This window comes from Entelurus aequoreus, linkage group LG14, assembly GCF_033978785.1.
Source record: "Entelurus aequoreus isolate RoL-2023_Sb linkage group LG14, RoL_Eaeq_v1.1, whole genome shotgun sequence".
In the NCBI taxonomy this organism is placed as follows: Eukaryota; Metazoa; Chordata; class Actinopteri; order Syngnathiformes; family Syngnathidae; genus Entelurus; species Entelurus aequoreus.
Window position 1 is genome coordinate 38148092 of NC_084744.1, and position 27569 is coordinate 38175660.

The following is a 27569-nucleotide window of genomic DNA, read 5'->3' on the forward strand; positions in this document are numbered from 1 at the left end:
ATAGGCAAGGCCTTTTTTTTATCAGCAACCAAAAGTTGCGAACTTTATCGTCGTTGTTCTATACTAAATCCTTTCAGCAAAAATATGGCAATATTGCGAAATGATCAAGTATGACACATAGAATGGATCTGCTATCCCCGTTTAAATAAAAAAAATCATTTCAGTAGGCCTTTAAGGCACTGGTCACAGTATGGTACATTTTACTAGAATGGAGCCAGACAGGCTACTATCATAACCAAACTGTAGCTCTGTCTCTTGTAGGCACATGTTTCACCCAAAGGCATTTTAGCCGCATTTCCATTTTGGATTTGTTTAACCACGGTACAGTTAATCAGGCTTACTGACACCACTCTTATTATTGTAACCAGGCAACGGTTTCAGTTTGGTACACTTTTTTTTTGCTGTCTCCAATATTATGGGTGCCAAACTGTCCAACCTGTGTTATTCACTATCATAAAAACCAAGTTATGCCGCCGAAAACGAAAGCTTGGTTGAGTTTACCGATACAAACTATACCGCGCCAAATTGAACTTCACTCAGCAGAACAGTTTGGGAAAACAAAAAGTATGGCAACCCTTTTCCCTCTGTTTCCATTGCAAAATATGCCAAAATAACATGATATAACGAGATACAACACCCCTTTTTGAGCTGTGTGCCTACAGCGAGCCTAATAGGGGCAAAGTGTCAGGCTTCTCCATTGCATTGTATTGCATTACCTTAAATTGGAAAGTAGGCTCCGCTAAAATAGCCACCACATAGGCACATCACTTAGCAGTCGTATTTTGATTTATCTATGATCCCACTGCTGTTAGCACCCTTTTTGTTAGCGCACGATATAGTTAGCCTGTCTAAGGTGGAGCTAAACTCCATTGGTCAACAGAATACTGTGGTTTACAACAAAGGGAGTCTTTGTCTCTGTCGCCAAATACATTTCATGTTAACACTAGGGTTGTCCTAGAATAGTCGACTATTCGATTTGGAAGATTCTGATCGAACTATCAACCTTGCGGTTGAATCATTGGACATTGTGACCCTCTCCTCTGTCCCTCAAGGTCAGTTGAGTACCCAGAGTCCCACATACAGCGGGTGTCTGTTCTAAGATGACACAGCCCAAACTGAGCTGCTTCTGTTTGGATAAAAAATCCTTGTTACAGTACCTCATTTTTTTCAATGATGTAACTGTAGTCTGACTGTTACACTGTAGGCTGACAGAGCTAAAAACAAATGCTTCATTTAAGTTTACCATTCCAAACCATCCAACCTTTACTGTACCACTTGATGGAAAGCAGAACTGTTAAGTACACAAAAAGCACGGTACGCCATTCGCTCCATTTTCATATTAAAACATTAAAAAAATTCATAACGTTCCACTTTTAGAGATTCTTTATGTCTGTGAATGTAGGACGGTCTGCCTGTATAAGTTGGGGAGCTTAACATATTTTTATTAGCTTTATTCAGAAAACTGTAGATACTATAACAACAAAAAGTTGATCATACATTAACGCGAAGGACCAAAAAGGCCTCAGTCATGATTTTTTTATTTTCTGCTGGTTTATGTGAGCTCAGCAGTCTGCAAAGCGTGTGATTTAGAGTGACTTTGACAGTTAAACATAAACATGATTCACTATTTTCAGGGACAGTTATTACAAAGTGACTCATGGTATCATATTACATAAGACCATGTTTTTTTCCAAAGGTGATTTAATGGGTGTAACAGCAGCAGGACACCCTTTGAAGTCTAGTGGCAATGTTGGTTTGACGTCAGGATCGAGCAATTAAACGAACATGACTCGACATCCAGGGAGTACTTATCGATGGCCAGGTTCATGGTCTGGTAGGCCGTGTTGCAGAAGTCCTCCAGGATCAAGTAGACTGTGGAGGTGATGCCCTGAGCTACCGGCTTGCCGAATTTCATCCGGCTGTTGACCATGATTCCATTGCGGAAGTTGAGGATTTCAAGGTTCTCAAAGTTACTCAGGTTGGACTGGAGGTAGGGCACAAGCTGGGGACAACAAGGATTGTAAAAGTTGTTGCAAGCTATATAATTTAAGTCAATCAATTACAATGTACCAGTTCTAGGAAGCGCTGCGCCAACGCTTTGTACTCTGGCGAGCTCTTGTTAAACAGATGCTCTGAGAAGATCATGTTGGTCACCCGCAAGCTAAAGAAGACCATCAGCGCTCGACCTGGCTTAGTGGGAACCCAGTGCTGCCCTCCTCCGTGTGGTTGATCAAGCCGTAGTGGATCACTTCATAGCTGGGGTCATAAATGGGGGAGTCGCCATCTTCATCGGTGGTCTGGATCTAGCGGAAAATGGTAGAAAGTTGTCTTCGTTCTTACTTCCTGTGTGACATTGAAACTTACCTCCTCCACAAGTGAAAGGATGACAAGGTCAGGTTGCTCCTCCAAAGCTGGTTTCATCTCAGGTACATTTGCAAAGGGTGACTCCTCTTCTGCAGACGCTGCAGTTGGTTCTGGTGTGTCCTGGTTGACCAGCAAGATATCGTTATCGGCAAGTTTATCTGTTGCGATCTCTGAAGCTTCTGGAGGTCCTTCCACTGAAGGCGGCGCTTCTTCTGGAGCGGCTGTTTCAGCCTCTTCAGAATGCTTGGATTCACTTTGTTGACCAGCCTCACTAGCTACATCTGCAGCACCAGGAAAAAAACCCTGTTCTGCTGTTTCACTTGCTAGGAACTCCTCGGTGAAGACGCCACTGTCCAGATGCTCCTCGTCCAGAACGACCAATCTTCAGCCTCTGCTGCCGCCGAAGTTGTGGTATCAGGCCACCACAGCAGGTTGTCAATGTCACCGGTGCCCGAGGCCTCCACCAATACTGGGGGTTCAGGCAACGTGACTCCTTCTTCTTGACTCTCAAACGGGGGGACGTCCTCCTGTGTCTGCTGGTGGTGGTCCTCTTCTTCTGCCGCTGTAGTTTGCACAGTGTTCTCCAGCAGCAAACCCTCCTCCTTAATACCTGGGTTAAACAAAGTCAGACTTGGCGTGGAAAAAGAAAGCTAGCTACACTAAAAGCTCAACTGTCTTTGAAGACCAGTTTGCGGTATTGTTTGTTTTTATGCTGAAGTCCAACATTTACTGGTAAGAAAAGAAACATCACGTGGATAAACACTTACTGCCGGTGTCAGGTGCCGACGTGGTGACAACGGGAGGGGAAGATATATCAACGCTCTCCTCCAGGATGACCACATCACTTTCCATCGTGACCACCGTGTCGTCTTCAGCCACCTCGGGCAGGAATTCGTCCCTCCTGACGTCTTCCATGACGTCTTCTGGGATTGGGAGTTCCGGCTCTGGTTCATTCTCAGGGCGGACCTGCATTGCAAACACCATGTCAAAATGTTGCGAGGCCATCAAAATAACCCTTTTTTGCCTCCAGCCTGCGTCAGGTTGAATCAGGGAACCTCTTTGAAGATTTCAATTAAAAGAAACTAATGTAGCATAAACGTCGTTGCTGAACACATGTGCACTCCTGTAATCAAATCCAGGGGATGTCAACAGATCACATAATAGCTTCAACATGCTCTTTATTTAAAGACTGGACCATTAACTGGAAATAATAATTGCCGCTTTGATTAGGATAATTTATTCACGACAATGTATTAATTGGTCGTAAATGTTAATGTTGGCTGTGTAGAACATTGCTGTCAAAGTCATCCATGTGTTCAATAAATCCCTGATGAGCCTTTCAGCATTGTTCAAAACACGCATGAATATAGTTTTTAATATTTATTTCGACTGCAGAATATCAATTAAAAAAAAAAAAAAAGTTCTTTAATGTATATAAATGTTTGTATATTTGTTTTCTGTAATGTACATAAAAAAAGCCTATCTTTTCATAAATTAAAACGTGTTTGTTTTTTGTTTTATTTCCTTTTTTTTGGCAAAGCTACACCTTTGAGTGATATTATAAACCGATGCAATAATGAGTGCAGTATTGGATAGTGCAATACGGGAGGTGTGCAATACAGGGGGAGTGTAATGTGTGATCTCATAACTAACTGATATACCTGAGCACTGTTCACTGTCGTCACTGTATTGTCGGATGAACTGTATGTATGTAAAACGTGTGTCTTGATGTTCTAGACAAATTTCTCCTTGGAGACAATAAAGCTAATTATTATTATTATACTGCTTTGTCATGCCCCATATGCCAAATAACTACAATAACTAGATTTTTCATATCTAGCTTGATGTGTTTGATTGTCTAGCTGATTAATCAGGTTTTTTTCTTCCCTCGACACCTCATGTTCCATTGACTGTAGGTAGAATTCATACAGCGCAGTCATAGGCCAATTAACTTTACAAGAGAACTATATTTTTGCTATCTACCAATGTATTGCTATTTTGTTGTTTAATTGGCTGCTTGTTACTAGGCAGAATTCACAGGTCTCAGTCAAAGTATCCCATGTGAACTATTGAACCAATTGAACAACATTTTTAGCTGTCTAGTTGATAAACACCTTTTTTTGTTTATTTTTGGTCCTTAGTACCACCTGATGGCGCATGCGCACTACCAGGGGTACTCACATGACAGTTTGAGTATTTATATAAAGTATCGCAAAGAAAGTGTGCATTTTAACGATGCATTGAGTCACATTTTTTTAGTGTTCCTCTTTCCTGTCTGAACTGCACAGTTGTTTCAGCCAGAGTTGGAAAGACATCATCAGTTGAAAGCAACTGTTGCTGTCCTACAAGTGCTTTTTAGGTCAAATACAGCATCAGTCCATCTAATTATCTGATATCAGGATTCCGTGTTGCTGTGTGAAATTGTGAATGTCCTGTTTTGATCAGTGTTGTATGAACGACAGAGATCTACTGTTACGGCTCTGTTGTAGTAATTGTGTGGGATTTCTGTGTGAAAGAAGCTTATGTAGCCTATGGGCTAGTGCGCCATTAGGGAGGGCTTCTAATATTACGATACAATCACTGTGCATATCTACCGTACATTATGTTTCCATCAGCCCTTTTTTCTTGACATTCCACCCCAAAAAAATTTGCGTCCCCTGCCCAAATTTTTGGAACATGATATCGCCATCAAAATTATATTTTCCAAAGAATGTCTGAAAAAGCCCTGCAATCAGCGGAATCAAAGATTTGCTTTCAGCTTTTATTTACCTCCCAATCTGGCTTTCAATTAAGTTAACCACCAGACGTATTTAGAGCAGCCCTGAAGGGACTTCGCCGCACAAAATAAAGTCAGACTTTGTAAGATGCTATCGTCTCGGTCTTGACAGATGGCGCTGTATAGTGCGTCGGCGGATTATTACAGCAAAGAGCCAAAAAAATCCGCTTCATCCTTTTGCCAGCGAGCTCATCTTTGTATTTGTCTATTTACATCTAGTAATCCATAATGCTTGTCCGTCAACACCAGAAATAACTCTATTATTGTGCTCAAAAAGTACTTATACAAAACCCAAAACCAGTGAAGTTGGCACCTTGTGTACATGGTAAATAAAAACCGAATACAAGGATTTGCAAATTATTTTCAACTTATATTCAATTGAATAGACTGCAAAGACAAGATACTTAACGTTCAAACTGGTAAACTTTATTTTTTGAAAATATTAGCTCATTTGGAATTTGATGGCTGCAACATGTTTAAAAAAAAGCTGGCACAAGTGGCAAAAAAGACTGAGAAAGTTGAGGAATGCTCATCAAACACTTATTTGGAGCATCCCACAGGTGAACAGGCTAATTGGGAACAGGTGGTTGCCATGATTGGGTATAAAAGCAGCTTCTATGAAATGCTCAGTCATTCACTAACAAGGATGGGGCGAGGGTCACCACTTTGTGAACAAATGTGTGAGCAAATTGTCGAACAGTTTAAGAACAACATTTCTCAACGAGCTATTGCAAGGAATTTAGGGATTTCACCATCTATGGTCCGTAATATCATCAAAAGGTTCAGAGATTATTGGAGAAATTACTGTACGTAAGCGGCTAAGCCCGTGACCTTCGATCCCTCAGGCGGTACTGCATCAAAAACCAACATCAGTGTGTAAAGGATATTACCACATGGGCTCAGGAACACTTCAGAAAACCACTGTCAGTAACTACAGTTCATCGCTACATCTGTAAGTGCAGGTTAAAACTCTACTATGCAAAGTCAAACCCATTTATCAACAACACCCAGAAACGCTGCCGGCTTCGCTAGACCCGAGCTCATCTAAGATGGACTAATGCAAAGTGTAAAAGTGTTCTGTGGTCTGACGAGTCCACTTTTCAAATTGTTTTTGGAAACCTCCGGAACAAAGAGGAAAAGAACCATTCGGATTGTTATAGGCGCAAAGTTCAAAAGCCAGCATCTGTTATGGTATGGGGGTGTATTAGTGCCCAAGGCATGGGTAAACTTACACATCAGTGAAGGCACCATTAATGCTGAAAGGTACATACTGTACAGGTTTTGGAGCAACATGTGTTGCCATCCAAGCAACGTTATCATGGACGCCCCTGCTTATTTCAGCAATCAGACCTGTCTCCCATTGAAATTGTGTGGCGCATTATGAAGCGTGAAATACGACAACGGAGACCCCTGACTGTTGAACAACTTAAGCTGTACATCAAGCAAGAATGGGAAAGAATTCCACTTGAAAAGCTTCAAAAATTAGTCTCCTCAGTTCCCAAACGTTTACTGAGTGTTGTTAAAAGGAAAGGCGACGTAACACAGTGGTATAAATGCCCCTGTGCCAACTTTTTTGCAATGTGTTGCTGCCATTAAATTCTGTGTGTATTCAGAATTCAATTGTGTATTCAATTGAATATAAGTTGAAAATAATTTGCAAATCATTGTATTCTGTTTTTATTTACAAATGACACAATGTGCCAAGTTGACTGGTTTTGGGTTTGGTACAAACACGGAAATATTTAGATTTTCTTAAATAACTAAAATAAATAAACACTCTCAGAAAGCCCACTAGTTTGCATGTTTTGTGTTTCGGACGTTGAGAGTAGGACATACTCTGTTCAGTGGTCCTTAAACGCTCCTTGGAAACACCTCCGTGTATAGAACGATCACGTTGTTCTGAAAGAGCACAGCTTGTAGGTTCAGTGTGTACAACTGAATAGCTTAGTTGTCAGACACTAATGTGTTTATTCAAGTTTGGTTTGGGATATGTAATTTCTTAATAAGGAAAGACATACAGTAAATGTCTCTTTTTTCATGTTAACATTTAAGCTAGCGAGCGCTCGTCGATCTGTGAGATTATCAAAATGCAGTTATAAATCACGGTTTTTATATAAGTTTTACACCAGTTCAGAAACATTACAGTATCTCCCAAAATTGAGTATACTACTCCCATTAGAGTGTCCATTCAGTCACCTTATAAAAAAAACTGCCATGCGGCCAAGTTTGTTCTTCATGTTGGAATTCATGTTTCCCCTTATAGAACCGCAGCTTAACAAGGTATACTGTAATAAAAACGCTTGCAAAATGCTTTCCTCGTCACGTTACGGTTCACTTACTACAGTCTCAGTGCATTGCGAAGGTTTAAAGTACAATTGAATACCAAGTGAAGCTTCATGTCAAGATGATGGCGGTTTTAGAGTGTATAAGGTGATTTAAGAACATAGGAAGTGTTTATAAGTGTGTGTAGAGGGATTATAAACATGTTAAATGCAAATGTTATTAATAAGAATCATAAAATAAATCACGTCCCTGCTTTGCGGAAATTCATCTGTGTTTTTCACAATGAGCAGCAAGAAGGGGAAAAAGGCACAGCATTTTTGATAATTTACCACATCTGTGTTTTTATGGGTAGACACGTGTGTTTATAAGTCATCTATTGATGCATTTCGTTGTCCACCAACACATCAATCAAAGCGACAGGTAAATGACTCGTGAATACACATGGCTGTATCTATTTGTTTGTATAAGCTTGGGGTGTCCAAAAGTGTAGACAAGTACAGCCTGGGGCTTTTTTCTTTAGCAAAAATGTAAACATACAGCTAAAAGGCATAATTTAACAATAACACGCTGCACACAAACACAAAGCTTTGTCTTTAAATATAAATATATATATATTTGTTTGCCTTTTTAAAAATTAATAATGTGGGAAAAGTTTGGACACCACATGTCTAATTCTGTACTCCATTTACCTGGGAAGTGGGAAGTAGGAGCTAGGAGTGACATCACAGCTGAGTTGTGAGCATTCCGGTTTTGATGTCGGAAATCAAAATGGCCATATCCACCAAAGATATTTTTGCGCTTGCCTTGTTTGAATACTAACAACTTATAGGAAAACATGCAACCTTCAAACACGGTGGATGAAGAGAAAACCCAGGCGCTTTTGATAGCGATGTAGAACGTATATACCACATGAAAAAAGTGTAGTTTACACTAACGTGACGTTACCAAATATAAATATACAACAATGCATTGTATATGACTGATTTAATGCGACAAACGGTTATTATAGAAGAGGATATCATTCTTTACATCCAGAGTAGCTATCTTTGAAGCAAACTCTGAATTGGTGAGAATTCTTTGACTTTCCATGTCAGAAATCCAACCTCAAGGGGCGTTTCAGTTGAAATTCTGACTAGGAACTTGGAAATTCTGACTTTCCAGTACAAATTGAACGCACCATAAGCTAACCCTTTTCTTTCATATCAAAAGGTGCCAAAACACGCACCGCTACTGCGTTTTATTCGCTATTACTTCTCTGACAAATACGCCGCATGTTGGCGCTGTTATCAAACCCCCAAAGTTGATCCCCGTAAATCAGATTGACTTGTAATTTCTCTCACATCTTAATATGTCCTACAAAACAACCTAGGGATGGTTACCTTTCACATTTGAACCAATACGCTAACAATTCCCGGTTCTGGGAATCAATTAACAGTACCAATTTTTGGTATTTTTGTGTGTGTTAATAATTGTTTTTGGTAATAAAACATGTTTTTATTGTAACAGTTAAAAATGTGCTGATTAATATCACATTGCTGAGTCTCAATTACAGTTGCAAGTCCAAAACGTTAGGCGGAAGTAGAGAATAGTTTATGGTTTGTTGGCCAGTCAGTTCAATTTTTGCTGTTTTGTTGCGCCCTAAAAAGTGTTAATAATGTAATTATTGTACTTATTACGCACCAGCTGTTTGATTGTAACGCGCAGTTTATTTGTAGTTTTCATAAACAAATTTGAAGGTGTTGAAATCGCCATGTAAAATTGCTAATGCTAATCAGTAGCATGTCATTAGCAAAACCAATGTATGTGACGTCACGGCCCACCCAGGATTTTACGTGAATCTGTGCCCAATAGAACCAGTGGGATTCGATCTGTGCTAAAAATATACCTGATTCAGTATCCATCCCTACAGTTGAACTTTATGGTGTTTATCCAAATCACCACCAAATTTGGCACGTACATTTCGGGGACTGACAAACATGTGTGTACAGTTTGAGCAAGATTGATTAAAAAACATGGCCACCATCAAGCTAAACGATTTAGAAATTAGCATTCCATAAGTCATTGACCATTTGTCTAACAAATATTGGAGGATGTTTGTCCTAAATCAGGGGTGTAATCCTGCCCGCAAACAGGTTTTAACCGGCCCGCGGGATGAGTTTGCTATGTATAAAAATGAGCCAAAATGTTTTAATGTAAGAAACTGCTGTTCTAAATGTGTCCACTAGATGTCGCAATAGCAATTATTTGTATATTTGCAGATTATGCTACATATGTAAAAAATAAATAAACTACATGATGTTTGAGTTTGAGTTTGAGTTTAAGTTTATTTCGAACATGCAAGCTTACAACATGATACATCACAATTTGTTGCAGCGCGGATTCGAACCCAAGATTTTCCCTCAGCAAGATCACTCTCCCTGTCTGGCAGCATGTCAGGACACGCCCCCACCGATTGCATCACGCCCTCTCTTCGCCGCAGCTGCAGGCGGTTAGTCATCAGCACACCTGGCAGTAATCAGGAGGACAGCATAAGAACCAGTCACTCCTTGGGACCTACGCCGGAACGTCGTTAACTCTTGTAGTAAGCATTACGTCTCTGGCTTCCCTCTCGTTGTTCTCGCCTTGCTTTTGTCTTTTGCCCCTTTTTGTCTTGTTGACTTATGTCCCTTGTTCTCCTTGCAGTTGCCTCTCTCAATCCTCGATCACTCGTTTTGGACTTGGACATTGTTGCTTGCCGCCTGCCTTCGACCACCTGCCTGTCCCCGGATCTCCCTTGTGCCTACCCTCTTGGTCAGACAAACTTTTCATCCATCACGCATGTACAACATCCTCTTGAATTATTTACATGGTTAATTCTACACGTAATCCTGCAACCAACACTTAGAGTAGCATACACATCCCACACAATCATCAAAGGTTACAATAAACCTGGTAACCTTAAGCTCTTTGTGGTGTCGTCTCCTTCCAACCCTCACGTACATAACAGTACGTTCCGGCCAACCATGTCGGAACCAGACGACACCCTCCAGCCTAGCCTCGCTCCCTAGGCTCGGATCCCACGAAATCCGGACTTGGAGGTAATGTGCTCAGTCCTGAAGACGCACCAGACTCGTTTTGAGGCATTAGAGGACAATTTAGAGAAGGCTTTCACCAAGTTATATATTAAGTTTGACGAGCTAGTCCCCAGCCCAGTGCAAGACTTGGTAACTGGACAGCATGCTACACCAGCTACTAGCTCCGGTAGCGCTTCCTTTAGCCGAGAGCCCAAGATTGCTAGCCCAAAGCCTTTTGAGGGTGATTTTGAGCTCTGTAGGGGTTTTTTGGTGCAATGTGAGTTTATTTTTTTGCACCAACCCTCGTGTTACACTACCGATGGGGCCAAAATTGCATTTATTTTTTCGCTGCTTGCCGGACCTGCTCTCAAGTGGGCTACTGCAGCTTTGGACAAGTCACTGGGCCTCGGCACCGACTACTCAGCCTTCCGGTCCGAATTTTTGGCTGTCTTCGACCACCCCAAGGATGGGGGGGATGCCGCAGGACGCTTGCACACCATCCGGCAAGGAACTCGCTCGGTGGCAGCCTACACCCTTGAGTTCCGGACCATTGCGGCAGACAGTGGCTGGAACGACAAAGCCCTCCAAAGTGCTTTTCGTCAGGGACTCGCCGAAGAAATCAGGGACGGTCTGCTGAGGGGAAGACCAACCTCTTGCAGAGGCCTCATTGACTTGGCACTCCAGTATGATCAGAGACTTGTGGAGCGAGCAACCGAGAGAGCCCGGAGCGTCGCTAGGAGAACCCCGGCTACGACCTCATCTCCCGTCTTTCAGCCATTTGGAGGACAACCGACCCCATTACCTGTTGCGGTTTCAACCACCGAACCCATGCAAGTAGGAAGAACCCGTTTGGGGACGGAGGAGAGGGAGAGAAGGATGAGGCAACATCTCTGCCTTTACTGTGGGGGTGCGGGACACATTGTCCGCTACTGTCCGGCACTACTAAAAGACCAGGCTCACCAGCAAGGGGGATCCTGGTGAGCCATTCGACACTCCCCCGGGGACAAGAGAACCCAGGCATCCTGTTTTCCGCGTCCTTAACTTGGAACGACAAGAGAGTTGGAGTTAAAGTTTTTTTGGACTCCGGGGAGGACGATAGTCTTATGGACTACGGCTTTGCCCAACAAAACAAGATTCCTCTGGTATCTTTGAACAAGGACCTTCCTGCTCAAGCTCTGGACGGACGTCCATTGGGTCCTATCAGACACCGATCAGAACCACTGCTTCTCACCTTATCCGGAAACCATTCTGAAACCATCCGTTTCTGGGTTTTGGAGGCCCCTTTCACTCCAGTTGTCTTAGGAAGAGCATGGTTGAAGCAACATAATCCTCACATTTCATGGACCTCCGGAGAGATAATGGCTTGGAGCACCCTTTGTCACGCTACTGCTTGAAGTCAGCCTCGGCCCCCAGCAGAACTATTCAATCTACTAACCACCAGGTCGACCTCTCTACCATTCCTGAGTTCTATCATGACCTCGCTGAAGTATTCAGCAAGGAACGTGCTCTATCTCTCCCGCCACATAGACCATATGACTGCGCTATCGAGCTGCTTCCTGGGGCATCCCTGCCGTCTAGTCGGCTGTACAACCTGTCTCTTCCCGAAAAAGAAGCCATGAAGAATTACATCACTGAATCTCTGGCTTCCGGTATCATAACCCCTTCTAAATCCCCTGTGGCTGCGGGGGTTTTCTTTGTGACTAAGAACGACGGGTCCTTGCGACCCTGCATTGACTACCGGCACCTCAACAACATAACCATCAAGAACAAGTACCCACTGCCACTTCTAAACGCATCTTTTGAACCCCTGGCACCAGCTACCATCTTCACTAAACTCGACCTTCGCAACGCATACCACTTGGTTCGGATTAAAGAGGGGGATGAATGGAAGACAGCGTTTAATACTCACCTTAGCCACTACGAGTACAGAGTTATGCCTTTTGGTCTTACCAATGCTCCTGCTGTTTTTCAGACACTGGTCAATGACATTCTTTGTGACATGCTGGATCAGTTTGTTGTTGTCTACTTGGACGACATCCTTATTTTTTCTCGCAACCCGCAGGAGCATCAACAGCATGTCCGTTTGGTCCTTCAGCGTCTTCTCGAGAACAGACTGTTTGTCAAGGCGGAGAAATGCCTTTTTCACGCCTCATCTGTGGATTTTCTGGGCTTCATTGTGGAGAAGGGGCACGTCAGGGCTGACCCTGAGAAGGTCAAGGCTGTGGTAGCCTGGCCACAACCCACATCCAAGACAGAACTCAGGAGATTTCTGGGCTTCGCGGGATTTTATAGAAGATTCATTCGGAATTTCAGTCTTATTGCAGCACCCCTCAACGCTCTCACCTCATCTAAGGTCAATTTTTTGTGGTCACCTGAGGCCGACAGTGCTTTTAGAGGACTCAAGACCAGCTTTATCTCTGCCCCCGTCCTCATCCATCCGGATTGGGACTGTCCATTCTTAGTGGAGGTGGATGCTTCTGAATCAGGGATTGGAGCTATACTTTATCAGAGATCTAAGATTGATAACTTGCTTCACCCCTGTGCATTTTTCTCCAGGCGACTTCCCCGGCTGAACTCAACTACGATGCTGGTAACAGGGAGCTGCTGGCTGTCCACGAGGCTTTATTGGAGTGGAGACACTGGTTAGAGGGAGCTAGGCACCAGTTCCAAATCTTGACTGACCATAGCAACCTTCTCGTCATCCGGTCAGCGTGACGAATCAACAATCGACAGGCAAGGTGGCAACAGTTTTTTTCTCGCTTCGACTACGTCTTGTCTTACCGACCAGGATCCAAGAACCAGAAGGCAGACGCATTGTCACATGGCTGAGAACGCTTGTCCGCCCATCCCTGAGACCATTCTTCCCCCGGCTCGTATTGTGGGAATGGTCACCTGGAAAATTGAGGACCAGGTGAAGAAGGCTCTGCAGGCTCGTCCTGGACCTGGGGGCGGACCGCCTGGCAAGTTGTTCGTTCACAGAGAACTTCGGTCCCAGGTCTTGGATTGGGCCCACTCTAGTCTGTTTTCCTGCCATCCTGGGTTCCAACGTACATTATCCTTTGTCCGAAGACGTTTTTGGTGGCCATCCTTGGCTGCTGACACTCGAGAGTACATCACTGCCTGTTCCACTGTCGATTCCGGCTCGCCCATGGTCACACATAGCTTTGGACTTCGTCACTGGCTTTCCCGTCTCGAGAGGTAACAACACTATACTCACCATTGTCGACCGTTTTTCTAAGGCAGCCCACTTCATACCCCTCCGCAAGTTGCCTTCCTCCTCCGAGACGGCGGATCTTCTCACGTTGCACGTCGTAAAACAACATGGGATTCCTATGGACATCGTATCCGACCGGGGCCCTCAGTTCACCTCTAAGGTATGGAGAACATTTTGTAAGGGGATCGGGGCCTCGGTCAGCCTCACCTCAGGATATCACCCCCAAAGCAATGGACAGGCCGAAAGAGCCAATCAAAGTCTGGAGTCTATGCTTCGCTGCGTTGCCCAACGTCAGCCCTCGTCCTGGAGCAAGTTCATCCCATGGGTAGAGTACTCCTACAACGCAATGAAGAGCTCTGCCACCGGTATGTCCCCTTTTGAGTGTTCTTTGGGCTATCAACCCCCTATGTTTCCCCAGCAGGAACTCGAGGTCGGGGTACCTTCTACCAGGGCCCACATCAAAAGGTGTCAGAGGGTGTGGAGAGCCGCTCGTACGGCCCTCGTTAAGGCATCAGAGAGGATGTGTCGCAGTGCCAACAGACACCGTATCCCGGCCCCTTCTTATCAGCCTGGACAAAAGGTCATGTTACTCGCTAAGGACCTCAGCCTCCAGGTACCGTCTAAAAAATTAGCCCCCCGTTTTGTTGGTCCTTTTCCCATCATTTCCTTAATCAACCCAGTTTCTGTTAAACTGGCTCTCCCACCCTCGGTCAAGCGACATCCTGTGGTCCATGTCTCTCAAATAAAGCCGGTGGTGGAGAGCGTTCTATCTCCCCCTACCCCTACCCCCCCCTAGGTTCCTGGATGACGGCGATCCGGTTTGGACGGTAAGGAAGATCCTCGGGGTCCGTCGACAGGGTAGGGGACTGGTATACCTGGTCGACTGGGAGGGATACGGACCGGAGGACAGATCATGGGTGCCGGCCTCCTACCTTGCCAACCCCTCTCTTCTGGAGGACTTCTACTGTGCCAACCCGGGGGCCCTCAGACGCTCGTCGGGTGCCTCGCCTAAGGAGGGGGGTACTGTTGCAGCGCGGATTCGAACCCAAGATTTTCCCTCAGCAAGATCACACTCCCTGTCTGGCAGCATGTCAGGACACGCCCCCACCGATTGCATCACGCCCTCTCTTCGCCGCAGCTGCAGGCGGTTAGTCATCAGCACACCTGGCAGTAATCAGGAGGACAGCATAAGAACCAGTCACTCCTTGGGACCTACGCCGGAACGTCGTTAACTCTTGTAGTAAGCATTACGTCTCTGGCTGCCCTCTCGTTGTTCTCGCCTTGCTTTTGTCTTTTGCCCCTTTTTGTCTTGTTGACTTATGTCCCTTGTTCTCCTTGCAGTTGCCTCTCTCAATCCTCGATCACTCGTTTTGGACTTGGACATTGTTGCTTTCCGCCTGCCTTCGACCACCTGCCTGTCCCCGGATCTCCCTTGTGCCTACCCTCTTGGTCAGACAAACTTTTCATCCATCACGCATGTACAACATCCTCTTGAATTATTTACATGGTTAATTCTACACTTAAGCCTGCAACCAACACTTAGAGTAGCATACACATCCCACACAATCATCAAAGGTTACAATAAACCTGGTAACCTTAAGCTCTTCGTGGTGTCGTCTCCTTCCAACCCTCACGTACATAACACAATTTCCAGTTTCTCTTTTCAACATGTTCGAAAAGGAGTAGGAAGAAGCAGAGCTTATTTAATCCTACCCCTTTTCTTTACATAACAGTTGCCAAACTTTTTGTTCACTTCCTGTTCACAATTTTTTCACAATAAACTCCATAAGTAATCACAATAAAAATAAATAAATAAATAATAGTAAGAATGTAATAATAATAATTGGTGAAGTAAGTCATATTTCATATGATGAGATAAGTAAGATTACTTTAAGAATGAATGAATGAATGGATGAAATAAATTGAGAATGTTTGTCATGGTTCTTCTTCTTTGTACTTTGTAAACACTTTAAGTTTGAAGGGTTTCTTGAAGTGTATCATATTAGTACATTGTTTGATTGCTTTGCTTAATCCATTCCATAATTGAATTCCACATACTGATATACTGAAGGTCTTAAGTGTTGTGCGTGCAAACAAATGTTTTAAATTACGTTTTTCTCTAAGATTATATTTCTCCTCTTTTTTTGAGAAGAATTGTTGTATATTCTTGGGTAGCAGGTTATAGTTTGCTTTGTGCATAATTTTAGCTGTTTGCAAATTCACTGTCGTGGAATTTCAGTATTTTTGATTCAATAAATAAAGGGTTTGTATGTTCTCTATATCCAACATTATGTATTATTCTAACTGATCTTTTTTGTAACACCGTTAATGAATGAAGTGTACTTTTGTAATTATTTCCCCATATTTCTACACAGTAGCTCAGATATGGTAACACTAGTAAGCAGTAGAGAATATGAAGGGATTTTTGGTCTAGAACATGTTTTGCTTTATTCATTATTGACGTGTTTCTTGCAGCTTTATGTTGTATATTTTTTACGTGAGATTTCCAGTTCAATTTATCATCAATCATTATACCTAGAAATTTGGTTTCATTTACTCTTTCAATTTCTATTCCGTCTATTTGTATTTGTGTTTGACTTTCTCTTCTACTGTTACCAAATAGCATTATTTTAGTTTTACTAAGATTCAACGATAGTCTGTTTTTGTCAAACCATCTTTTTAATTTGTTAATTTGTTCTGTTATTATTTGTATTATCTCCTGTGTGTTCTCTCCTGAACAAAACGCTGTTGTATCATCCGCAAATAATACTAACTTTAAATATTAGTGCACCAGTCGAGGAAATTGAGCAAACTACATAAATAACATCCTGTTATTTGATTTTGATATTATTTTCTTATCTTGATAGATTGACAATTAACACCAATGAGTTGACTGATGAACATCGTCACATAATTTATTCAGAAAGTATAAATAACGACAAATAAAGATAGAATACAATTCACCGCAACATGTAAGTTTAAAAAAAAAAAAACATTACATTACATGTACATTTTCAGAATGTGCTTGTTTTATTTAAAGAAAAGAAAAAGAACAATCTGAAGTTGTCATTACTTTTAAGTTATCGTGCCGTGATTTTACCAGTCCGGCCCACTTGGGAGTAGATTTTTCTCCATGTGGCCCCCGATCTAAAATGAGTTTGACACCTCTGTCCTCAATGTACGGGGAAATGTCTTAGAAAGTATTTTGACGACCACAGGGGGCACCACAACATAGATATGAGTGTAGTGTGCTTGTGACCACTCACCAAGGTTCCTCCAGCAGCATGGACCGTCTCCGGGATCTCAGACACTGTGGAACCAGCAAGAGGAACCGTCATTAATACAAGCTGACACTTAAAAAAAAGCACCAATGTGGCCGTCTCGAATCAGAACCGGCGCGACATGTTTAACGTCACGGTGCTGGAAGGCCTTCCATCCTGACAGCGTCACCTTCGAAATACCCGCAAAATCTGCAGAGCACATCAGCCTCTGCGGGACAAGGCTGTCGCGCCGCCCAAACCTTACGCTCTTCTGAGCCGCCCGTCAGACCATATGAGAGCCATTAATCCGGCACGTCCGAGCCTATAATTCATGCGAGCGTCTCATCGGCATACGACTGAGCGCGCAGGTTCTCACCCCCTGAGTCGAGGTCACGGATAAATCTCTTGGGTGTTATCGCTTCCGTCAAAGTTGATGAAAAGACGTGGCTCGGAGCAGAAGAGAGGAGGCAAACCTACTTAGCCGACAGATGTGCTACCTTGCTGTCAAATAGAAGATGCAAAAATAAATCAGAATCTCTAATTTCATGTCCTTGGGTCAAAGACGGGGACTAAAACCGCAGTTAGGTCCCACACAGTCCTCAAACCAACCACTGTTCATTAAATATGCCCCACTTTTCTTTGAAAAAAATGTGCGAGAGCAGACAAATAAGAAACAGATGAGCGCATTAGAGATGTTTTCTCAAGCGTCGTCACGGCGGCGTCTGCCGAGCCTCTGAGAGATGACACGTGAAGGTTTGCGTTGGAGACTGCCGCTGCTACGGCCGCACGGTGATGTCACCATCAACAATACGCACCGCTCTCCAAGGCGTCCTTCAGGAGGTCCTCGGTGAAAAAGGTCTTCAGCTCGCTGATGGCGTAGGCCAAGGTCAGGTGCTCTTTGACCTCTCAGTAGGAGTTGGTTGGACTGGAGGGTCACGCCCGCACTGTCCACCACCAGAGTGACGGCGTAGTCCACGATGATGCCTTCCAGCCTGGGGGAACAAAAGGTGCAAAAATAAGCTACTGAAATTAAATTTGATTCTTAGAAGTCCTCCTTGCATCAAGGCCCCTTACAGATTGAGCCACTGCTGCCCCCTGCGGGCACTTATTACATTACAAATGCATTATTTTGGAAGCACTATGACCTACTTTTCACTCTTTTCTTCTCTGGAGTGTCACATGACTTGTAAGATTAATGACGACACCACAGCTGAAGGTTAAATATTTGTCTTTGCGCCCCGTGTGTATGTTTTAGCTGTAAGCATTTCACTGCCAGTAGCAATAATAGCTGCTAGCTCACTGTTCGATGTAAGCATTTCCCTGCCAAAAGAAATGCTAACCGCTAGCACGCTTTCAGCGTGAGGCATTAACTGCCAAAAGCATTGTTAGCTGCTAGCACAATGTTAGCTAGGGGCATTTTACTGCCAATAGCAGTACTAGGGTGACCAGGTGTCCGGATTTGGGCCGGACAGTCCGGATTTTTAATGCCCTGTCCGGCGCAGCATCAAGCCGGACACGTAATTTGTCCTCCTTTTTGAGGCACTAGGCTTGAAGAGCGGAGTTTTTTCATCTTTGCGGGGCTGCAGCGCAATAGCCAATCATAGACCGTAAAAAAATGCCCCCAACGTAGTAACATATCAAATGATTGGCTAAGAGCGGTGTCGGATACAAATCTGCTTATCATTGGTTAAAAAGGTAAACAAGGGTCCATGTGCTGCTGCGGCATGACATTGACAGAAAGTTAGCATCATGCCAAAACGCAAGACCTCGTTTAATTCTGAATGGATAAAAGAGCACGAATTTATAACGAAAAGCAGTCGAGACTCATTCCATGGCTTCTGCACACTTTGTCGATGTGATGTCGACGTAAGTAGTCAGGGGAAAGCTGCAATTGAACGGCATGCAGGTACAGATAAACATAAAAGTAATAAACGTGCGGGAGGTACCTCTTCAATGAGGAAATTTTTTCGTGAAGTTTCGTCGCCCCTGAATGACAAGATAACCGCTGCGGAGCTGTGCAAGGTGTACCATGCTGTAAAGCATCACCAGTCCTACAGAAGTTTAGACTGCGGCATGAAAGTGGACCGGGAGATTTTCAGTGACTCGCACACAGCTAAAGGGATGGCTTGTGGCCGAACAAAAGCCAAGGCATTGTGCGAGAAAGTCATCGCTCACTATTCGGTACAGGAGCATACCGACTACATAAAAGAAAACAACCTACCCTTTTCCGTGGCAACCGACGCCTCAAATAAAGGAACAAACAAGTGTTTTCCCATTGTGGTAAGGTATTTCACTTTGTTTGTTACAATCTCCTTTGTTGTTTATATAAAAGGTTATTCAGGCTTTTTTAAAAAGCATTTTTTTTAAATTATATATGTTACCTGTTAATTGTTGTTTACATTTAAGTCCACACATGTTATGCTTTGTGGCACTCTGCACTTGAAAAGATGCATCTCAGTGGTCACTTTTTAAACACCACAATGTATTGAATAAATACAAATACTGTTAAACACTTGACTTTAATATTTTTTCCTATTCAGCCACACAAACATCATCTTTAAACCACTCAAAATTGTACTATAAATAAGAGTATACCAGAGTCCTATGTACACCATAGTAATTTATTGATATGCCACATAATGTCCTCCTTTTTGGTGTCGTATGCCGCATAATGTCGTCCTTTTTGGTGTCATGGAAATGGTCACCCTAAGCAGTACTATGTCTAGACTAAGACTATTTGGGGACCAATTCTATGCTAATGTTAGCGGCTAACGCTAATCACAAATTAACTGTGGGATTTATTTTATTTTTTGGCAGGTTGAATGGTTAGCACCTCATTGTTTGTGGTATGAGTAATTTGGTGCCACTGCTAATGTTAACTGCTAGCGCTAAAGACAGTGTAACCGAGGGTTTATAAATATCGCCTATACTGTATAAAACTCCAAAATAACAAACACGGAGGCTCCAGTTCACACGAGGACCACTTTATTTTTCTTCCTTCCAAAAACCTCCGCTTCACACAACCTGACCTCACTTCCGCTCTAGGCGCCTTCAAAATAAAAGCTCAAAGCATATACTGTAAAACAGCTTATAACAGGAACTTAACATCATAAAGAGGCATGCCCATAAAAATAGGTTACATACCTCCCCTCCTACAAAAAGAAACGTCCTCGTTTCAACACCATAACAGAATAACTGCAAAAACAACACAGGCAGTCAAAACACAGGAGTTAACCCACACAAAAAAAAAATTAAAAAAAAATATATGCATGTTCCCCTCACACCACTGCACAGTCACGCATGCCACACTATTCCCACGTACACCAGAAAATTCTGATACACCATAGCATCCAGACATACTATACACATATGAAACATTTGCCATCATAGTAAGAACATATTAAGTGACCTTGACAACCTCCAACCGAAAGCCCAACTTTTGTTTAATGTTCTTTCTATTTCTAAACAGCTAACCAAAAGTGACAAAGTCCTTGAAACGAACTGGTTGTCTCACATTCCTCCCAGAACGAGAAACAGTCTGTAGTGGCTTCTGATGCCTGTAATCTGAACAGTCCCTGTGTCACCAGAGGTCAGCGGCTCGTCAGCCCCAGCACCCCCTTCTGGCGACCCCTCGTCCAGCAATGAGGGAGCCTGACTAGGAGAAGTAGGCATGCCATTTGAAAAACCAGCAGCCATCGGTAGTGTGTATGGTTTCAGTCTATCATAATGGACGACCTGCCCCCGTCCATCAAATTCCAAAGGGTTGCCAATATGATAGGTGAGTCCAGGTTCCCCCTTGAGAGTCCAACACAGACAGGACCCTGTAGGGCCCCCTCCAGTGGGAGCAAGTTTCATCCGGTCCTCTGTCGGATTACGTAGCCATACCAGATCCCCTACTGCATACGGCCGGTGACGCACAGCTCCATCATGGTACAGCTTTTGCTTCTCGTGAGCGTTGGCGCCACCTTGCCTGGCACCAGCGAAAGCAGTCTCCAGCCTCTCTGCTAAAGAGGCCACAAAATCAGCATGAGAAAAGGGCAAGTCAGAGCGCACCAAATGAGACGGCACCAACACATCCACTGGTACACAAGCCTCCCGTCCGTGAAGTAGATAGTACGGACTGTAGTTGGTGCAAGCATGCACAGATGTGTTTTAGGCGAAAGCCACCTGTTTCAGATAATCATCCCACTCACCACCGCAGGCGAGCAGCGATTTGGCAAGCTGGTCGATCAGCGTGCGGTTAAAGCGTTCAACCATTCCGTCCGATTTGGGATTATAAGGTGTAGTGCGTGTCTTTTTAATTCCCAGGAGCTGACACATTCTTTGAACAATCTCAGCTTCAAACTGCCGCCCCTGATCACTATGAATCACTTCAGGAACACCATGCACCATCACATAGTCATCGAACAAACACTGTGCTACCGACTGTGCTGTTTGGTTAGAGAGAGCATACAAATTCACAAATTTGGTAAAGTAGTCTTCCACTACTAACACGTATCTATTTCCAGTAAATGTTTCAAAAATGTTTGAAAAGGTAGCACATCCCAAAATTAAGACTAGTAGGACAAAATACTCACATTTCACTTGATTTATTGCTCACATCAAAAAAGAGGAACGCTTACGCGTTTCGGCACGTGGCCTTCGTCAGAGCGTTTAAGAGTACATACAATTTCAGTGTCAATTTATACATACACACACACTCAGAGTTCACAACTGGGAATTGGATCCAATTACTGGGGAACCAATCACATGTCTTCTTCCTTGCTGATGCTGGGACCAATTTTCAGGTGGAGCTTCTGCAAAACACTGTTGTTAGGACTAGCATACACTAGATGGCACTGGACTGGATACTGGATGACTACAATGACACAGAAGGAACAATTATGTTAAAAAACATTTTAGGCTATAGTCATCATTGAGTCCATTTGGTGTCATAGTATTGAGTGTGTAGATCCAGAACATTTCTCTCTGTGATAGTTTTTTCAAAATATCTCCTCCTCTTTTGGGCATCATGATTTGTTCAATCCCATAGAATCTTAATGAAGAGGGTGAACCGTGGTATCTATTTCCTTTAGAAGTCACTGGCAGTTCAAGAATGTCCGTTGCCACTCTCTGGAGTGGCCGAGTTACATGGACGCCCCCCATCGGTGCCCGATGCTTAGGCACCGGGGCCTTGCGGGTTTGACAGGGGATGCACTGTTCACACCACCGCTGAATATCTTTGAACATGAACGGCCAGTAGCAAGTTTCCCTTGCACGTTCCCACACTCGTTCCACGGAAAAATGTGCCGATGTAGAGCCCCTATGTAGATGCTGAAACACATCAGAGATAAGTGAGGAGGGCATAACAACCTGACACAGAGCATCTCCGGTGAGGGGAGAGTTCACCGTCCTGCAAAGTAGTCCATTAACAACAGCGAGGCGGGGATATTCAGTCCATAATTTTCGAAGCCACCTAGAGCTAACTCTCATCTGCCCCTTAGATGGCCGAGAGCCACTTCTCTCCATCCAGTCCAACACCCGATTAATATCTGGGTCGGCCCGTTGTAGCCCCCTCATTTCCGTTCCGTCATGTGACAGTACATATTTGAATGACAAGTCCTGCGCCCCACTGTTCTTTTCCACACGCCGCTCCCCTGTATGGAGGTCAGAGGTCGGTGGGTTTCCCGTGGGTGTTTGTAGCAGTTGAGTGACTGGTTGGGGAACGCTGGGCTCTATATCTGAGCCTATAACATTCACTTGTGTGGTTGTCTCACCTGTGTTTACCACACTGGGCTCAGGGTCTTGAGGACGCCGTGAAAGTGCATCAGCGTTAGTATGCCGTTTGCCGTCCTTGTGCTGCCTACTCCAGTTATAAGGGTCCAGTTCCAGTATCCATCTTGCTCGGCGTCCCGTGGGATCCTTGTCAATGGACATGCCACGCAGGCCCAGCAGAGGCTTGTGATCAGTTATGATGGTAAAAGCAGCTGATCCTATGTAATGTCTGAATTGCCGTGTAGCCCACACTACGGCCCACAGCTCTCTGTCAAACCAGCGCTTTTCTGGGGAACTGAGTGCTTGGCTAGCGTATGACACCACACGCTCCAGTCCGTCCTGGTCCTGAGCCAACACCGCCCCTACTGCTTCCAAAGAGGCATCTGTGTACACTTTAAAAGGGATGTTAAAATCAGGCATGGTGACAACTGGAGCAGATGAAAGCACCCCCTTCATGTACTCAAAGGCTGTGTCACACTCACTTGTCCATTTAAAAGGTGTGTCTTTGCAGGTGAGGCGGTGCAGAGGGGCTGCACATTGGGCAAAGTTTTTAACAAAGCGTCTGTAGTAAGAGCAAAGACCCACAAAGGCTCTCACTTCGGTTGGGTTCTGTGGTGTGGGCCAGGTTCTGACTTTGTCTGTGTTTCGAGGGTCGGGCTGTAAGCCGTGGCGAGAAACAACATGTCCCAGGAACACTACATGATCTCGAGCCAGATGACATTTCTTATGATTCAGCCTGAGGCCAGCTGCATGGATCCTGGAGAAAACTTCACGCAAACTGGTGAGATGGGCCTCAAAGGTGGGGCTATATATTAACACGTCGTCAAGGTACACCATACACACTTGCCATGGGAGCCCTCTGAGCACCAGCTCCATCATGCGCTGAAATGTTGCAGGTGAGTTAGTAAGGCCCATCGGCATAGACCGCCACTGGTAGAGGCCCCGGCCCATGGTGAAGGCAGTTTTCTCCCTGTCTCCCTCAGCGACCTCGACCTGCCAATATCCGTTAGTGAAATCCAATGTGTTGAACCACAGGGAGCCCGCCAGTGCATCCAGGGTCTCATCCACCCTGGGGAGCGGATGAGAATCTTTCACGGTTACACTGTTCAGACGACGATAGTCAATGCAGAATCTCCACTCACCATTCTTCTTCTTTACAAGGACCACAGGCGAGGCCCATGGGCTGCAGCTTTCCTCAATCACCCCGTCCGCCAACAGGGCAGTCACCTGCCTGTCTATTTCCTCTCTCTTTTCTGGTGAAGTCCGGTAGGCGCGCTGCCGCAGAGGAGGATGATCATCGGTCTTGATGTGATGTTGGATAAGGGTGCATCTGCCAGTCCCCCCTTTTGACGGGTTGAAAATCCCCTGATGCTCGGCCAGCAGTGCAGCCAGTTGTGCTTTCTGTTGCTGACTAGCAGAAGACTCCTCCAGTGACACAACAGGCACCTCACTGGATGAAATGGTAGAGACAGTCTCGGCTGGACCCTGAGGAAGTGTCACGATCTCCGCCTCATCCACGGAGAAAAACTCCCCCAGGTGCACACCCTCTCTCAGTATAATGTCCTGATCTGTAGGGTTCAACACACGGGCTGTGGTAACCCCGTCCTTTACAGATGTCACTGTGTGAGCTATGACACACTCACTTTTGCCTTTAAGGTTGGGTGATAAGTAACCCACAAAGTCAGGAAGTTGATCAACGGGCCCAGGTGGGGACACACTCACAGGCACCAGCATCTCACTGAGGGGGGGCAGTGTCACAACAGTGGCGATGGAAACATTACAACACTCCGGAATCAGGTCTTTGCCACTCAGGAGTGGAAGTGCAGTGTCCCATAGGTGTAGTCTGCCACGGGCATAATCCAGAAGGGCGTGATTTGCGACAAGAAAGTCCAAGCCCAGTAGCGCTGTTTGTGTGGACCCCCTAATAACATGGAAAACCTGCTGTCGGGAGGTCTTCTCCAGACGCATAGTCACTGTTATAGTGCCCAGTGTGTCGAGCAACTGTCCATTCACTGCCCGTGCAGCAATAAAATCCGCCGTTAAAGGTCGCTTGTGCAGGGCTGGAACAGACCTGCGGAAGTTGTAACTGATGAACGACTCGGTTGCTCCTGAATCGATCAATATGTTAATTTCAGTCCCTTCAATGCTTCCCCTCACATATGAGGTTCGCTGTTCTGTCTTGTCCGGTGTCATTGCATTGCTCATGGAGGGGATGAACATCCCTCCCTCCATAGGGCCCATAGGTTCTGTAGCTGACGTTTGGGCTGCAACATCAGCTACATCTCTTTTCCCGACTGGTTTGTTGCGTCTTCCCTCCTGGGGGAGAGAAAATGCACACCTCGCCGTCTCTGTGTTTCCTCATTAGAGGGGCTTCTAGCAGGTCTTGGACCCCGCCAACTTGGGGAGTTGGCTCGGTTGTTGTAGGGGCCCCAATAGTCCTGTTTCTCCCTCGGCCCTCCTTCTGTGCGCCGCTCGCGCCAGCCACGGTCAGGTGAACGCCCTCTCTGTTCATAGCCACGGTCAGGTGAACGCCCTCTTTGTTCATAGCCACGGTCAGGTGAACGCCCTCTCTGTTGACCCCATGGGCGAGGCGGACAGCCTTGCTCCCCACAAGTACATTGACACTGACTTCCACGTACTGGATGAGGTGCTCGCCGTTCATCTTTCCAGTGGCTGGATCGCAGTCGGGTGTTTTCCTCTGCCATTCGTTTCATTTCTACCCTCATTTCCCTCATATCTGCCGTAAGTCTGTCCATAGTCCTATACAACCCACCGCCATCATCAGATATGGAGTGCACCATGGCCGCTGTACCGCTTTCAGTGGGAGGTGGGCGTACCTGTGTGCTGACATAGTCCATCTTTAGGGCCTCTCTGGCCATCTCACACCGGCCAGCGATGATCAGGGCCTCCTCCAAATCAGTCGCTCCGTGCTCATGACATTTAGCTCTCAGAGCTGGGTCGAGTCCAGCCAAAAATCTGCGAAATTTCTCCTCTTTCTGGGCTATATCACCGTAGCCTGGAAATGCTTCTTGAACTAGCTTGCTTATGTCTGCTGCGTATACTTCCAGACTCTCTCTGGGAGCACGTAGGCGGGCAGAGATGTTTGCTCTGAAACAGTCTAGGAAATGTTTTTGTCCGAAAGCCTCCTGCAATTTCTCTTTCACCTGATCGTAGTCCACCTGAACAGCAGCTGGCAAGCTATCCCATAGAAGAAAATCAGCCTTTGTCAGCCGCGTGGGTAAAATCCTCACCAGTTCATAATCAAAGCTACTGCCCGTGCCTCCAACCAGCGCCTTCACTGCTACTTCATATTGCCTGGCCCAGCAGGGGAAACTTTGTTTTTCCTCACCGGAAAATGGCTGTGGGAGCTCAATTTTTACATTGCTGGCGAACGATCTGTCTCCACGTCGCTCTCTGTAGCTATAGTCCAGCGGGTCCTTGCTTTTATTCCACATTGCAGCAGCAAGATGAAATAAGTCTTCGTGCTTCCTGACAAGACGACGCTCCGCCGTTGCTAGCTGCGGCTAACTACGAAGCTAACTGATTCTCAGAACTTTGCAGTAATTAAACGTCTTTCTTTTGCGGGACCAAAATCCCACCGCTGCCACCAATGTAACCGAGGGTTTATAAATATCGCCTATACTGTATAAAACTCCAAAATAACAAACACAGAGGCTCCAGATCACACGAGGACCACTTTATTTTTCTTCCTTCCAAAAACCTCCGCTTCACACAACCTGACCTCACTTCCGCTCTAGGCGCCTTCAAAATAAAAGCTCAAAGCATATACTGTAAAACAGCTTATAACAGGAACTTAACATCATAAAGAGGCATGCCCATAAAAATAGGTTACAACAGGTTAGCTTAGACTGACCATACGTCCTCTTTTGCGTGGCTGTCCGGGCGGGGTTTCTTAAATGCCTCAAATGTCCGGTATTTTGAGTTAGGGTTGCATGTATTTTCAATGTACGCCCAGGGTTAAGAAGGGGTTAAAACAAAACAAATTGTGAAGGTGCGCGCACGCAGCAACATTCGTGAGGGAGGGGCAGAGACAGAGAGCGAGACAGTCTAGAGACAGACAGGACACAAGACAGAAGCCGAAACGTAAATGCGACTTCACGGATGATTTGCGGGAAAAGTATCTGTGTTTTCGTCCTGGCCGTGACACTATGTGCAAAGCAGGAACATATATATCTGTGGCAAATAAAGGGGCCAACGATCTACAAGCCCATATCCACACTACAAAGCACAAAACAGCTGTGCAGGGCGAGAGCTCATCTGCTGTTTTTTGTTTAAATGTAATTAACTTGTTTTGAGGCATTATTTATGTTTAGATTATATACAAGAGGTTATTTTGAATATTTCTACCTCTGCACTTTTTTCCAAAACTGTGAATGTTACAGAATATAAGTGTGACTTATTTTGTTATACTGTCAACCAGTGTTGGCGTTAACGCACTTTGTGTCTTTTTAACGCATTGAAATCAGAAAGGACGCAGATTTTTTTGATTTTTTTTTACTATTTGCGGCCCGCAGCTATTGTTTTAAAGGCCCACGGCACTTTCTAAAAATACTATTAAAATAAACAAAAACATAACAAAAGTGAAATAAAAATAGCTTACAGGTGAAATGTAATGTAGAAACAGTTGCAATGTTGATTAATAAAACAAAGCTGTTTTTTTTCTTTCAAACGGTCATTGCTCAAAACATAATATTGAATCAAAATCAATGTTATTATGAATTATTGACCCATCAAAGGTTCCGATTATATCACATCAAATATTCCACTTTGAAAAATATCTTTGGTGGAAGATGTTGCATATTTTGTGTGTTTGCCATAAAAAACATAGTTTTGTTTGACAAAAA

At 44.6% G+C, this 27569-nt stretch overlaps 1 pseudogene; it reads right to left on the bottom strand.

Annotated features, from left to right (window-relative positions):
• The window catches only part of LOC133664285 (interphotoreceptor matrix proteoglycan 2-like), a 34157-nt pseudogene extending 15039 nt beyond the window's left edge, over positions 1 to 19118 (bottom strand).
• Between the last annotated feature and the right edge of the window lie 8451 nt (positions 19119 to 27569).